Source organism: Ptychodera flava, chromosome 1, assembly GCF_041260155.1.
Source record: "Ptychodera flava strain L36383 chromosome 1, AS_Pfla_20210202, whole genome shotgun sequence".
In the NCBI taxonomy this organism is placed as follows: Eukaryota; Metazoa; Hemichordata; class Enteropneusta; family Ptychoderidae; genus Ptychodera; species Ptychodera flava.
The window spans coordinates 9,213,079-9,227,662 of record NC_091928.1 but is presented as its reverse complement, the minus strand read 5'-3'; the positions used below and the strand labels follow the sequence as shown (position 1 = coordinate 9,227,662).

Here is a 14,584-nt window from a genome sequence, read left to right as displayed (position 1 = left end):
ACTTTCTCGATCGTCATATCTGATCTACTAAAGTTCCTGAATTATTTTCAAGTTGACTATGAGACTGGCCCTCATATTTGCTAAATATTACTTATCCGCATACGTCTATTCATTTCTAACCTGCATCTACAGATGAAAAAAAGATTATTCGCTGAATAACATAAGGGCAACGTCAAAGGTTCACGAGACAATTACATATTTATCAGATAAATATCTGTAGCAGGTTGCACCAAATTTGGTGCCATAATTTCAGACTTATATCACTAATGCAAAGTTCATTAAATATGCAAATGAATCCTAAATTAACTACTCAATGCTAAGTAACAAAGTCAGATAACTGCCGGATAGGTATCTGTAGCAGATTTCGTCAAATTTGGTGCAGTTGTTTTAGAGTTATAAGACTAATTACAAAACATCATTAAATATGCAAATGAGCTATTTATTAACTTGACACTATCCAATGCTTCTCAGTACAATTATATATGAGATCAACACTTATTTGCAGGTATCATCAAATTCGGTGTATGAATTTCAGGGTTATATCACCAATTACAAAAGTTCATCAAATATGCAAATGAGTAGATAATTTACATGACACTCACAGTATCATCATAATGTTCTGAAATTGTCATCTCTGAAAGGTAACATGAAATTTTGTGCAGTCTTTACTGTCTCCATCGGAATTAATTATATGAAAAAAATGATATTTCACAACTTTATTAATATGCAAGCCACACTAACCAAAATCTAATCACTTACTGTCATTAGCATATGGTACCTATCTACTAAATCTGACTTGAGTCCATTCAAGCGTTTTCGAGTTATCGTATAAACAGACAGACAGACAGATAGACACACACACACACAACAACACTCTTACACACACGGACAGACAGACAAAATCGCTATAACCTTGATGTTGAGTTCAATAACAACCAGAAAATACAATGCAATGATATCATCTTATAGGCCTCTCCCTTTCCCATAAGTATGTCCCTAGGAATTCGAACCAGGCATTTGTGTTTTGGTGACATAAAATTAGTGTGTATAATATGTATTTAGCTAAGAATGGTTCATTTCACATCATAAAAGCGGCGCAACCTAGCAAAGATTCGGTATTGAAGTTACATATTAGATTCTTGCCTTTTGTAACTGATCGGCAGAGTCGATCATGAATCGTACATATTATTATGACATTATTCAGGAGATTTTTTGTTCGAATATAAAAATTGAAAATGAAGTATTCGTTATTCGCTCCAATTTGCAAAGTAAACCTAGATAACAATATTCCCTCCTTGCCCTGAAGAATCTTGTACAAGGCAGCAATACCAACGAAAGGGCGCCCTCATAAAAACTATTCATACTGTCTCCTCCTTTTACAGTCGCCAACAGCACTTGCAGAGGCCCCTGTAATTATTAATAACTGTGTTTAAATATTACCATTCTCTATAATACGTAAAAATATGATGAGTGTGTCAAACAGGTCTAACTGTGAGTTTCTATGTTGTCTGCCAGTCCGATGAAAGGGCTGAGATATGGAACATTTCAGAATTTCGGAATGGCAAACGACACTTCTACACGTAGTCATAATTACGTGTAGTATTTTTAGATATTCTTGGTGTTTTCGGTAAACTTACACGAGTAACTTCGTAAATATATAATCGTAAATCAGCAAACACCTTTGATATGAGAGTATTTTGTAGAGTTTGAACCTGTATAAGAAGTCCTTAATTGGGGATATGATTTTGCGACCTGAACGAAATGTTGAAGTCGCATTCCACTTTTTATATGACGTCTCGACAAGATTTCTTTTAAATCCCAAAATAGGCCAATTAATTAGAGGGTAGAACGAGGTATAAGAATAGTAAAGAAATTATTTGTTCTTGACAATAACACGAACTTCGCCTGTTTCTGACTCTGAGAAGAAATGCAGCAAATTCATCGAGAATGCGCATCGAAACCGAAGTGCGAATACACGCCACGCGCCTGTCAGTCCCCGGGGTGTCAGTCATAATATAATGTTATTATACTTGTCTAGTCCTAGGTCATACATGTAATTTCGTGTTATTAAATCTTTCTAACGTGGTGTTCCATAGACGTCAGTATACGTATTATCAAGCATTTCACAGTGCACAGCCGTCTGATTTGTTTCCATATAAAGACCTATTTCGCAAATTTAGCGGTGGCGAGCAATAATTTATAATGCCAGAACATGAACTTTGCATAACATTTGAAAATGTCTGGTTTTTCCTACCATAAAAATCATGGAATGTTAAAAACCATGACCATAACGGAATAGCGTTAGCTTTATTAATTGTATGATCACGACAAGTGATGGTGCAGAATAATAGGGGATCTTTTTGCAATGCCATGTACATCAACGAGAAAACACAAGAGAAGACTGTATTTTCCTAAATTGTATGCGTTTATACCTATGCGACAGGATAAGGATTAGTCTAATCTAGATTCACGGCGAGAGTACAACGTAAAACCATACAAAACGCCTTTGAAATTAGAGATGATTTTAAATTTCCTCTTCCCTATCTAACAGTTACAAGTAACGTCGGTATTCCCACATACAGACAAAGACAAACATAGGGCATTGGTCGCCACCAATAGTCGCCAGTTGACGATCTGGTGTTTCAAGAACGTCTAAATACACTTTTATCGAAGGCAGAATTAAACTTTAACGCCGACCTAAGTAAATAACAATTATCTCTGTGTCTTAAAGATTGAAATAAATATCTTATTGTAATATTTTGTAAAAACAGCTGAAATAAATTGATATTTGGTAATTGACCATCGCAACAAAAATGGTTATGATGTTGTTCCTGTAACGTCACTCTAAACTTGAATTGTACAAATACCCCAATGTGGCAGACTATACACAACAAATGATTCAGCGACAGAGTGAAGGGACTAAAGTAAGATGTGTCATATCACACAAAAATCAAAGTGATTCAAAAGAATATTACAGGTTGTGACTTTGAATGATTAGAATTATCATTGAGGAAGGTTAGTATGTTGGCTTTTCCTAAGACATTTGCTGTTTGCACAAAAGGCCTCTGATGACAGTAGTACAGTATTTGTCATATAATTTGAAATTCTCTTCGAGGGAGTTCTAAACAAACTATGACATTTCAAGTTAATAGCTGATGACAGATTTTTACTGTTCGAAATTTGTAATTTCTAAAATTGGGCAATGGTGACATATATCTGTTCCACATTATTACAGTGCAAATGTCAAAGGTCTGAGAACTGCATGGTCATGTGCATGCCGGAAAATGCCGAGAGAGTTTGACCGGTTAAGAAGGGCTTGACGACGCAGTTTTCTGCGTAGTGAAGCTTCATTACGTATTCATGGTGACCCCTGGCCAGCTGTCAATAACTTTGGGGGCTTTTGTCTTTTGGCCTGCTTTGCATATGCGTCGTTGGACACGACCTGCCAATCACCCAGGTAGTCAATTAAACTATTAATTGACTGTTACCGACCCAATTAACACTATCCAGCAGTATCAGTCATATTTTAATCGCGTGGCCCGGGTGGGCACAACGTAGGAACGCGTGTATTTCTGTGTGTACGTTTCACTTGTGGTGTTGTTTGTACCATCGTGTGTCCTTGTTTCAACTATAGCATTACCTTCAAGGTGACAGGCTTACTATTAATGTTCAGTATCATTGCACCGAGTTCTGCCCACGGTGAAAACCACCTGTTTTGCCTACTAATTACTGCCCGTCGCTGCCCGTCCTGAATGTAGCCTATCTATAGCTACAGTAATCACATAAATCATTTATCAGTTTTGATATATACTCCTAAATTGTAAGTTTGATCAAAATCGAGACCACATTCAAGGGCTATGCAGACTGTCCATGTACGCACACACAGTGACAAGAAGGCGGCAAACACCTACTCACCAAGCACATCGAATCGGCGAAAAGAAGCATAAAAAGCTAGGCTTATCGCCAAAACAAACGCGCCAAGCGCTAACAAAAACCCATACCAAGCGGCCCTTTTCAGGGCCACCAAATACTCCAAAAAGGGAACTACCAAAAAATACGATAAGATGACATAGAACACACAAACACTTAAAAGAAATAACAAAAATCGTACACATAACAAACAACTGAAACACAACATTAAATACAAAATAAACAATCACAGTAACGTAACAGAAAACATGGCCGTGGAAATAAATCAGCTATTTCCAAAGAAAAGCCGACAACAACATGAAATTCAACAACAACCTATCATCGCTCAAACTATGAAACTCCGAAAAATAGTACTAGGCAAAAGCCTTAAAATTCATTCGGACACCAACAAAACCAAACAGAATAAAACCACCTCAGGATTTCAACAAATAAAGTCGTATAATGTGACTACGCTACATCGTGAGACACAAACAATCGCAACAACACCAATTCAAAGAAAAGTCAAATTGGACTCCACGAACAACAAAAAAACAAAAACTTGAAAGCTATCTGAAGCTGCTAAACTCGCACTTCTAGAGATACCCTTTCAAACAAGGAAACAAAACATGTCGCGTGCCAAAAGAATCGCGATAAACCAGCTTGCAAACATTGGACAAATTTTGGGAAATAACCCTTCGACAAGGGTCGGTTTTTCGTTATTGTCAACACAAACGATTACGTACTCGAATGCGAAAGGCAATTACGTAACACTCAGTATTATACACAACAAGCCAGAACAAACAGTAAACAAAGTAAATGAACTATTGATTAAAATGTACGAGAACAAGCACATCAACCAGGATACTTGTAAGTATCTTGATCCAATAAACATAAAATCCGTACCCCGCAGTGGTACTTATTGCCTAAAAAATTCACAAACCTCCGCAAAAATCTAAAAGACACACCAGTCAAAACAAAATTTACCGAAGTAAAGAAATATAGAACAAACAAACCGAACCACCAAACGGACTCACAACGTGACCAAAATTAATATACTTGCCTCGCTAATCGGAAAGCAAGACCACTAAAATGCATTAAAATAAATTTTCACAAACACAAACTAAGGAAAGAATCTACACTGCGACTGATGAGAAACCACACTCGGGTTTCGAAACGCAAGCGTCAAAGGGCGACTCTATCAACTCTTGTAACAACATAGGTCCGGCTGCGTCTCGCCATAAGCTTTCCCCACACAAACAAAAACATTACCGTACACACTAATTCAAACTTCTCTACAAATATCCAAAGCGAAACAAACATTTCATTAACACAAACAATCGGATAAGAATGTAGGAACACATTTTCGAAACGAATCAAACACAACTCGACACAAAAACATTTAGGATAGTTGGGTGGGGAGCCTGTTTCACATTTTTTACATCTCGCTATGCTGTCTATGATTCTAAAATCAAATCATCTGCCACTTTTTCTGTATACGCGGTTTGGCAAAACTCATCTCTTCAATCGAAAGTCGGGCGATTTCATGGTTCTGTCTTTGGGGCACTTAAGTGTACGTCGAGCTTAAGGAATGTAGTTACATTCGCGATGTTTTATTCGAAAATTATTTATTCCTTCAGGGCAAATGCACATAATTTATGCTGTTGGAAATACTGGCCGCTCATAAACAAGACAATAAACTCAATATATGTGCATTTTTACTTATATTGTCAAAGTACCACCGACACCCACAAAAACCAAATGGTTCAGTCCAGGTATTTGCAACTCTGCCATCCGACTGGTCAACAGGAAATCAACCATAGGTGTCTTTGGCACGCGTATACGCCAGTCACCTAGGCGACGGTAATCTGCACCACTTATCACCATCGGGAAGGTACTCCTCCCCATATACCACTGGTGATCCCACCCTCAAGGCACTGCGTCATTCGACCAAGCATTGTTATTGTAATTTCCTGCATAAAATTAACAGCGAGGTCAACCGGTCAAACTCTCTCGGCATTTCTCTCATGTGGTTACAGTTGCGTGTGACATAAACATTTGTATGCAAATACGGAAACATTCAAAAATTTCTTAACGTTTATGACATTGTTGTTTTTTCGACGGTTTCTCATCTAAAAATCGAAAGTCGTTACAGAGTAACAACACACAATATGTGTTTTCAACTAGTTGAAGTGACTGGAAAAGACAAAAAAGACTATTGCCAACGTACCAAGTCTAAACATAGTTCTACGAACAGTGTGCTACATAATATGAATACTTCGTTCGATTTCATCGTTGTACGGTCGTACAAATCATTGCAAATATAATGAAGAACTCTATGAGGTTATTTAATGAATTGCAATTTATTCACTACTAGTAAAGCAATAAACCAGTACAACAGCAATCAGTTTCGATGGTAACTGCTCTTGGTCTGTAAGAGCTCCCTCTACGGTGACGTTGTGGTTTGTTGCACTTGTCATCTCGACGCGTACGGTGTTCTTCAATGTCGTGTTGTACAGAAAGTGTATCACTTGCGCTGTATCGTCTCAGTGACAAATACCTATCCGATGGTTTTACATACGAAAATATTCAAATTTCGGGCAATGTACCACTTCTTAACTATTGAATTAAGGTAATTACCGAAATACCGTTTAAATATTGTATGCGGTTTCTAAAATGCTAAACCTCCTCGGAGTACATTGAAGATGCAAGACCTCAAAACTGTACACAGCGAAGGTTCAATCTTTAGTAATCTGTGAAATTATAAAATTATTCTAAAAAAAATCTGCTGATGTTTAAAATGACTTGCTAATTTCCAGAACACATACTTCAACCTGATAACATTTAAATGCCTTGTTATTACCATGCCACGTCCGTCGTATTTTAATCGGTTGAGCTGAACCACGTGACTGACCACCAATGAACAGTAATGGTTTGTTCTTACATGCCTGCACTTGCTGGTCACGTTTATATTTTTCCGAAAAAAACGCAAGATTTGCAAAATTTTTAAAAGTGAGCGTGACAGTGCGTCGCGGCATATTGTTCCGTTCTTGGATCCCGTTGTCATTCGCGTAAGAATTTTCGTATTTTTTTCAGTGACTGTTTCATTCGTTTCATTGATAATATAATGGAAATAACAGACTCCGCCCAGGCCATTAACGTTTAATTATGGGCGCGGGCGGGAGGAAGCCAAAAACAACGGGCTTGGCAAGCCTTGCCCGATAATTTTTGGCTTTTCTCTCGTCCTTGCCCGAAGCTAAACATTAATAGTCAGGGCGTCGCCCGTTATTCCTATAATAGACGAATCTACTAACTTCACTACAAAATGGTAACTCCGGGTTTATTGATTTGAAACAAATGTAACTGTTAAAACAGAACGGTTTTAAATCTGACAACTTCACGCAAGTATTAATTACTGCAAATTAATTGTTCACTCAGGCTGTTTTTACATCACGGTGAAAGTTCTGTCTATAAATCAAGATCGGTTGCCAGGGAGGGTCTGTGCGTGTGTTTGCAAAATAAAATATGAGATTTTCATTTCATTGCAAGCTTTTGTCATATCGTTCCAAAACCCAAAACAAGAAAAAGCTATTTTGAATGGTAGCTAATTGAAAAAAAAATATTTCCGAACAACATTTCCTATGTTATGGTCGAGCCAAGAGTGTTTCAAAATTGAAACTTTGTCGTTACGGAAACATGGAAACGTGAGCAAGTTGCGTCAAAAATTGACATCATTTTTAAACCAGCGCAGTGGGATACACTTTCTGAACAATCACTATTCAGCATCGTCGGGGCCTGCAATGAGAGAACAAAAAAAGAAATTAATGTGACGAAATGTTCTTAGAAAAAATGTTCTACGAATGCGATTATTTTGACAGCCTTTAGGACAGAAAGACAAAAATGAAGTAACTATATTTTCCTTTTGTTGTAATTGTTATATAGGTCAGTACAGCTATATTACAAATATGGTATAAATATAGTACAAAAGGCAAAACGTTTCATGGACGTAAAGTGTGGCGTAGACGGTTAGAGTGCACAACGCTTCTGAGGAGAAGCAGAAGTTCAGTGTTCGAATCCTACTACGAATCCTACTTCACAGTAATGTTATAAATATAGTTTACCTTTGTTTACCTTTGTTTCTTCGTTGCTACGTTGAAATGGGCTACTCTGTTTTAAACCAGCGCAGCGAATGATCCCAAAATCAAAACCGGATCTGGAAGGTAAAAAAAAAAAGATTGACATGTACTGGGAGCCGCCTCTGTCACGTGTCTAAATATAAACGCAAGATCCTGGCTTTTGCTATCATTCAACGTTCAACTCCAGACCAGCTAAGAACGCGAAACGTTCACGCAACGCAACTTGTGCAGCGGTTTACGGCCACGGAACGTCAACCATTTGTTACCATTACGTTTTAGGAATTGAGTTTTAGTTTGCAATTCAAAATTTAAATACTAAACCCTGACCCTGACGGCCACGGAACGTCAACCATTTGTTACCATTACGTTTTAGGAATTGAGTTTTAGTTTGCAATTCAAAATTTAAATACTAAACCCTGACTGAGCTAGGTGCAAATAACGTGTCGTAATTTATATATAGCCACAGTGTGCGCTTCTTCAAATTTCGCAGATAGAGTACTTTGACTGCGCGCAAAGCCGCTGATCAAGACAAATCTTACCTTAAAACGCCTGTGCAACTTTCGCAGATAGAGTACTTTTACTGCGCGCAAAGCCGCAAAGCCTTAGAAAGATAAAAATCGAGTCAAATCTTACCTTAACACGCCTGTTCTCTTCAAGCCTGTGTTCTTCAACGTTCTAACGCTCACTGTAGTACAGTAATGGCAAACACGAAACGTCATCACAACACCATTGCATTGTGGGTCGCCAGTACCACCTTAGACGAGTGTGAGAGGTGTATGTTGACTTCAGCGTAAAACAAAAAAAAAGAAATGCGTGGGTTAATGGACTGAATGTGTTAATTTAACAGTTTATCACACCGAAGACTAGTATATCCTAGGTTTTAGAAACATAAAAAGGGAATTTTTGAAACACTATGAGAGTCCCATCACGTAGTTACTTGTACTTGCCCACTAGAGTGTATAGTTTCTTTTCAAAATAGACCAGCCCAGTGACAAATAGGCTTCACATGACTTGGACCATTTGCATGATTTTTTATATGTTAATAAAAATAACAAGGTCTTTTAATACTGGTCTTTTTAATACTGCATGTCTAAAGTCTTGAAATTAGAATATCAAATTCGGGATTCGACTAAAAATAATTTAGTTTTGTTCTGTTGCAATTCAGTCGGGGTTTTCTCGTTCATTCAAAGATACACCCTACAGTGTGTCTGTCGTGTGTTGTTCTCCGCAAACTCCAACCCCTAAACACATCCACATTTTTCAGTTTACCTGCTGATCACAACGACTCAAAGTTTCAGTTTTTTTCCCGCAGACTACTAGCAGACTATTTTGAAAAGAATAAAACAAAAAATACTTTTTTAGGGTACAAGTTCAATACGAGTTATGCCAACAAAGACTATATAGTGGCGCAGGTACATGTAGTTTATACATAGTAAACACCTATTAAAAATATTGACAACCTCGCTGTTAAAACAAACCACTAACACATAAATTGTCAAGCAGTGAGGAAGATGTACACTTGGAAGGCCAGCATTTCTCATTGATTCAAAATAAGGGAACTACTCGAAAGCAAAGGAAATAGGTTGGTTATTTGATAAAATCTTCGTCGTTGCACGTTGCTTCATCGAAATTATGAATCGAATAAATGTTTTGACCGCACGCACTATTTTAAGGTGAGGGACTGCTTCAACAAGAGCAATAAATATGGCGGAGGAATACGAACGCAAATTATACATAATGGCGAAGCTTTCAATACATTTCCCTATATCTTCGATGTAATCAGAGGTGTTAGAGATAAAACACTGACGAAATTATGGATATCCAAATTTGATGAAAATATCAGCAATAATCATAATTTTTAATTACGGTAGTAAGGGAGGTAGCTAAGCAACCGTTCGTTCTCTAAATAACGAAACGATGCGCTAACCCTTAAATTTTTCCTCTGGTTTCTTTTATGTGTGTTTCGAAACTGAATAGTAAATCTTTCGAATGTATCGGTTATTTTATAACTCCATTGCTTTCCAATATTTTCTATTATCTGTCTTCCACTCCCCCTTCCGTTATCTGGATGATTTTTTTTCAGAAAGTGAGCCTATTGCTGTTTATTTTTTTTATTTGTTATTGTATATTTTTCCAATTCCTTTGCATGTTTATACATTCAGAATATGTCAGGGGGATGAACCGTGTGTATTAATCTATATTTTTAGCGTATGATTTTGTACAGCCTTATTCAAAAATATTCCAGTCTACGTGTACCCGTGGTTTGACTCACGTAGAATAATATAATGTTTCCGAGGTGAAACATTTTGGTGCATACGACTTTCTATATTCCGTACTATAACTTCCCTCAGACAAACCACAAGTTACTTCCTGAAATCAAAATTATGTTTTTTCCACCAATAACTGTAGCCCACGGACCATTTGGCTTTTACTGTCGTGTTGGCTGAGAGCCTGCCAGGGCCTCCGCTACACAGTCAACACGACTGAAGGCGTGGGCTACAATTATTGCAGCTATCAAAGCTGGCGAGGCGTCGGTCACATCTTATAACGCGCCTCGAGCTACGTTTCTGGGTTCATACAAAAGTAATTATATGGCCATTTCTAGAATTTTACATTTATTACAATACTCCCCTAAATGACTTATCCGTACAAATAATGCCCCTTATTGTTGAAAGGGTCGAATCTTGCGGCATGGTTGACCATTGTGTAGTAGTATGCTCTGTGAGCTTCCTCTATGGGTTGACTGGGCTGCGAAGTTTTGAGCCAAATCAAACGCCTGAATCGGAAAATGCTGTAACTGTCACTTCTTCGACAGGTATCGAAGTGCTGTGTGAGTGTATAGAATGAAGAGATTTAGGATGCCTCGACAATCTACATGGGAAACCAAATTTTAATTCCATCAAAAGCTGCAATACTGATTTGTTTTGTTTTGTTTTGATCATATAACCTAGATTCATGCTAATGTTACTAAAATGTTGATTAGTCTCCAGATGAAATTCTTCTATCTACATGACAAGACAATGTTTAACATTATGTTAACATTTGAACGTTCAGTACGAGTTGTCTTAAAGGGAAGTAAACGTCACAGTATAATGTAAAGAAAATTAAAAATGAAGATAATAATTTTGGCATGAACATCTTGATTAATCTAACCCCCTTATTTCCCAGGCTACCTTGTTTTAATTGCAGATGCATAAGCAGAATACGATACTTGTGTATTACACGCAAGTTCTGTTTATACAGGATTTCAATATCGTCATTGTCTGGTATATTACATTTGAAGTTTAAAGGGTGTGCGTTTTATCACCTCTAAACAAACTGATTAATGGATTTCACTGTTAACGACAGACAAAGGGTTAATATAGAGAAATAACTTCAATAACAAAGAAACGCCAATGGAAGAACAAATTAAAGATTTAGGAATACATCTACAAGCGCCAGTTTCCAATACGAATAATTTATTCTGGTATATTGGCATTACAGTGTATCTAAAACAAAAAAACCTGAAATTAATTGTACTTTCTCAGCGATTAGTTTGTGTCCATCTCAAGATGATATGGGTTGTTGTATTTTCATTTTCATGTTTGACCCGCTGATCAAAGAGTACAATGAGACACCATCAAATTGTAGCAATGAATAATCTATTATGGCTTCGACTTCATGTTAGAATTTTTTGAAAGATGAAAACACAAAATAGCAAGGTTCTTGGAAAATAACTCTCAATTTGTGCGGAGTTTTATGTCAGGCAAAAAGTACAATGAGACACCATCAAATTATAGCAAGGAATAATCTATTATGGCTTCGACTTCCTGCTAGAATTTTTTGAAAGATTAAAGCACAAAATAGCAAGGTTCTGGAAAAATAACTCTCAATTTGTGCGGAGTTTTATAAGAAGCAATAAGCAATTGCAATGATTATTTGTAATACTGTCTTTCAACCATCTTATTGGTCCTAAATGATTACTCTGGTGTCAATTTTTGCCACAACTCTGTTCCAGGGACAATGCCAATGCAGCAAAAAAATCAACTGGATCATTAAAAATATCGCATGACTAACAACTTCAACAATTTCCTTTTAAAATATAGCATTAGTATTAGTTTTAGGTGCAAGGTTTAGCAACACGGAAACAGCTTGTCGCAAACGTCAATAAATTGTAAACCTATGCAGTGCCACATAACGCTAGGAGTGCTCCGGTATTGACCCAGCTGCGCTGCCCTTCTAGTTTTTTCGCGAATTTAATGCAAGTGTGGTTACTTGGTCCGATGTGGATCGTTGTAATATTTCTGCGATATTTGACATAAGAAGCAACGGATATGTCCCGTCTTATCTTCTGTCAAATTATAAAATGATGAAACAAACATTTAGAACATACAGTTTCCCTCACTTAAACATTAAGTCGATGGTCCTCTAGCGTTAAAATTTGGGCCTAATAGAGACTTGCCCAAGTTTGATCTGTGAACTGAAGGAATTTACTTGAATAGACTGTTGCGTAGGTCATGGGGTGTATCGATGGCTTGGCTTGTTGTATGAGCCCTAGAAAAGCCGAGCACCTTGAATTATACTTTAAGGACAGCATTCCTACAGAACACACATCGTCACTTATGTCCCAATCTTTGTACAAAGACGGTGAAGACGTCAAATAACACATCACTTTAGTTGACTGTGCCGATCGTGCAACTAATAACCGTTATTGTGCTTTTGACGAACTGAAATTACAACTCCATAAAACTATAAGATCAAACCATCGCCTATAGTGCTGACGGCTCCGTGGTTGACGGCAAAGTTGTTCGCCGTCTTCTGGCTTGACTGTACGGACTATTACTTAAGGTCATAATTTCTAGGATAACGCAAGGACATTTCTGTTGTATTTCTCTTGTCGCTTAATCACAAATAATCAACTTCAACGAGTATTTTTAATTTTGTAATGACAACGTTAATTTTGATTTTAAAAATATCATGTAGACACGGAAGAATACAGTATCAGTCAACGTACGCGATATCGATAACATTTTCTTAATTACCACCAGTTATTTCTTTTACTCACTGTCTTTACTTACACCCAAAAATCTAGCAAAAACGTGAATCGGCACATAGACACAATACCACAACCGGTATGCTGATTCACAATTTGCAAAACTCTCCGTCGAATTTCACCTTGTACTCCATGTTCACAGTAACATGGAATGTAGAGAAAACTCAGGTCTTTTATTTAAATGACTGTAGTGATAACATGATACAAATTACGCCTTTGCGTGTTCTGATACATACATTCGAGGTAGTTTGAAGTTTACAGACCATGAAAGAGTAAAAGTAACGAAATCAAGTTAAACTGGTAATAAACGGACAACTTTGAAGGCAAAGACACTTTAAGTCTTTCAAATGGAACATAGTATATTGGCCTTAGGTTAAAAGACGTTAGAAAATGGCACGAGCGTAAGCTTCTAGAGACAAAGAGATCCAGTTCTATGTAACATGTATCTCTTAAAGCTCAATACGGGGCAGGAAACCATCAACCCACTATTTCGACAAATTTTAATTAGACGTGTTCTAGATGTATCTATGCACACCCCTTTTAGCAAAGCTCTGAATAGAAATCTACCGGGCACAGTACATTTTTCAACATTCATGTAGCCTGTTTAGCAAACGAACCAAATCGGCGTGCCACCTTTTTTGACAAAACCGGTTCCTATTACTCGACAACTAATACAATATTTAATAGTTAGCGAACAAATGTTTCTTTTGTCGCGAAAATGTATACTAACTGCGCCTCGACTGTGGAGAACAACAAAACGAACGACTGAATCAAGCCCGTATAAAAATTGCCCGTGAAAAAAATGCCTGTTCGAGGAAAGTCTGTGTAGCGCAATTACTTCGGGACACTGAGCAAGTTGATATCTGTAACCTCCATAAATGTAATTATCGCCATACATGTAATATTAACCACAATTGTAATAAAATCAACAAAAAAATGCAATAAAACAGCCAACCATTAATGTAACAACCCAGAACCACAAATGTAATAAAGAAATTAACTATCAATGTAATAAAACTCAACCATACATGTAATAAACTTGAACTTGTACATAATAAACTTTAATAAGACTAGTACAATGTTATTGCATACTTTCCTGAAACTAGGTTTCTTTTCCGAATTACAGAATAAATACACTGAGAACACTTTGAGAAAACAGTGAGATACCAAAAGCGTAAGATAAAGGAAGAGGAACTTACAGCAGTTCTCGACACAATGATCAGAAATAGTAAGGAAGCGTCAAAATAGCTCCTCACCCACTGATACCACACAAAGTTTATATTTATATTTTTCAGTTTATCAGAATTTCAATCACCCATTTGTGCCCGAATTACGGACAACTTAAAATCACTACAATACGAAAAGGCTATTTCGTTGTAGTTACGATGGATTTCTGTCAATTTAACGCGTAATAACTAGGTCCCTAGCCACTGTAAGATCACCAATTATGTTGACTGCAGGCACTGCAAAAGGAAAGTTATACAGGGGCTGTGTACCTCTATTGTGACCT

General features: G+C 37.1%; 1 long non-coding RNA gene across 1 annotated transcript; it reads right to left on the bottom strand.

The window, feature by feature from the left end:
* Positions 1-7,002: 7,002 nt before the first annotated feature.
* On the bottom strand, positions 7,003-14,354 carry LOC139129539 (uncharacterized). Its single transcript, XR_011551608.1, has 4 exons — positions 14,274-14,354; positions 8,676-8,825; positions 8,028-8,119; positions 7,003-7,701 (listed from the first exon to the last, which is right to left on the bottom strand). It is a non-coding gene; the product is annotated as an uncharacterized lncRNA (long non-coding RNA).
* Positions 14,355-14,584: the final 230 nt, after the last annotated feature.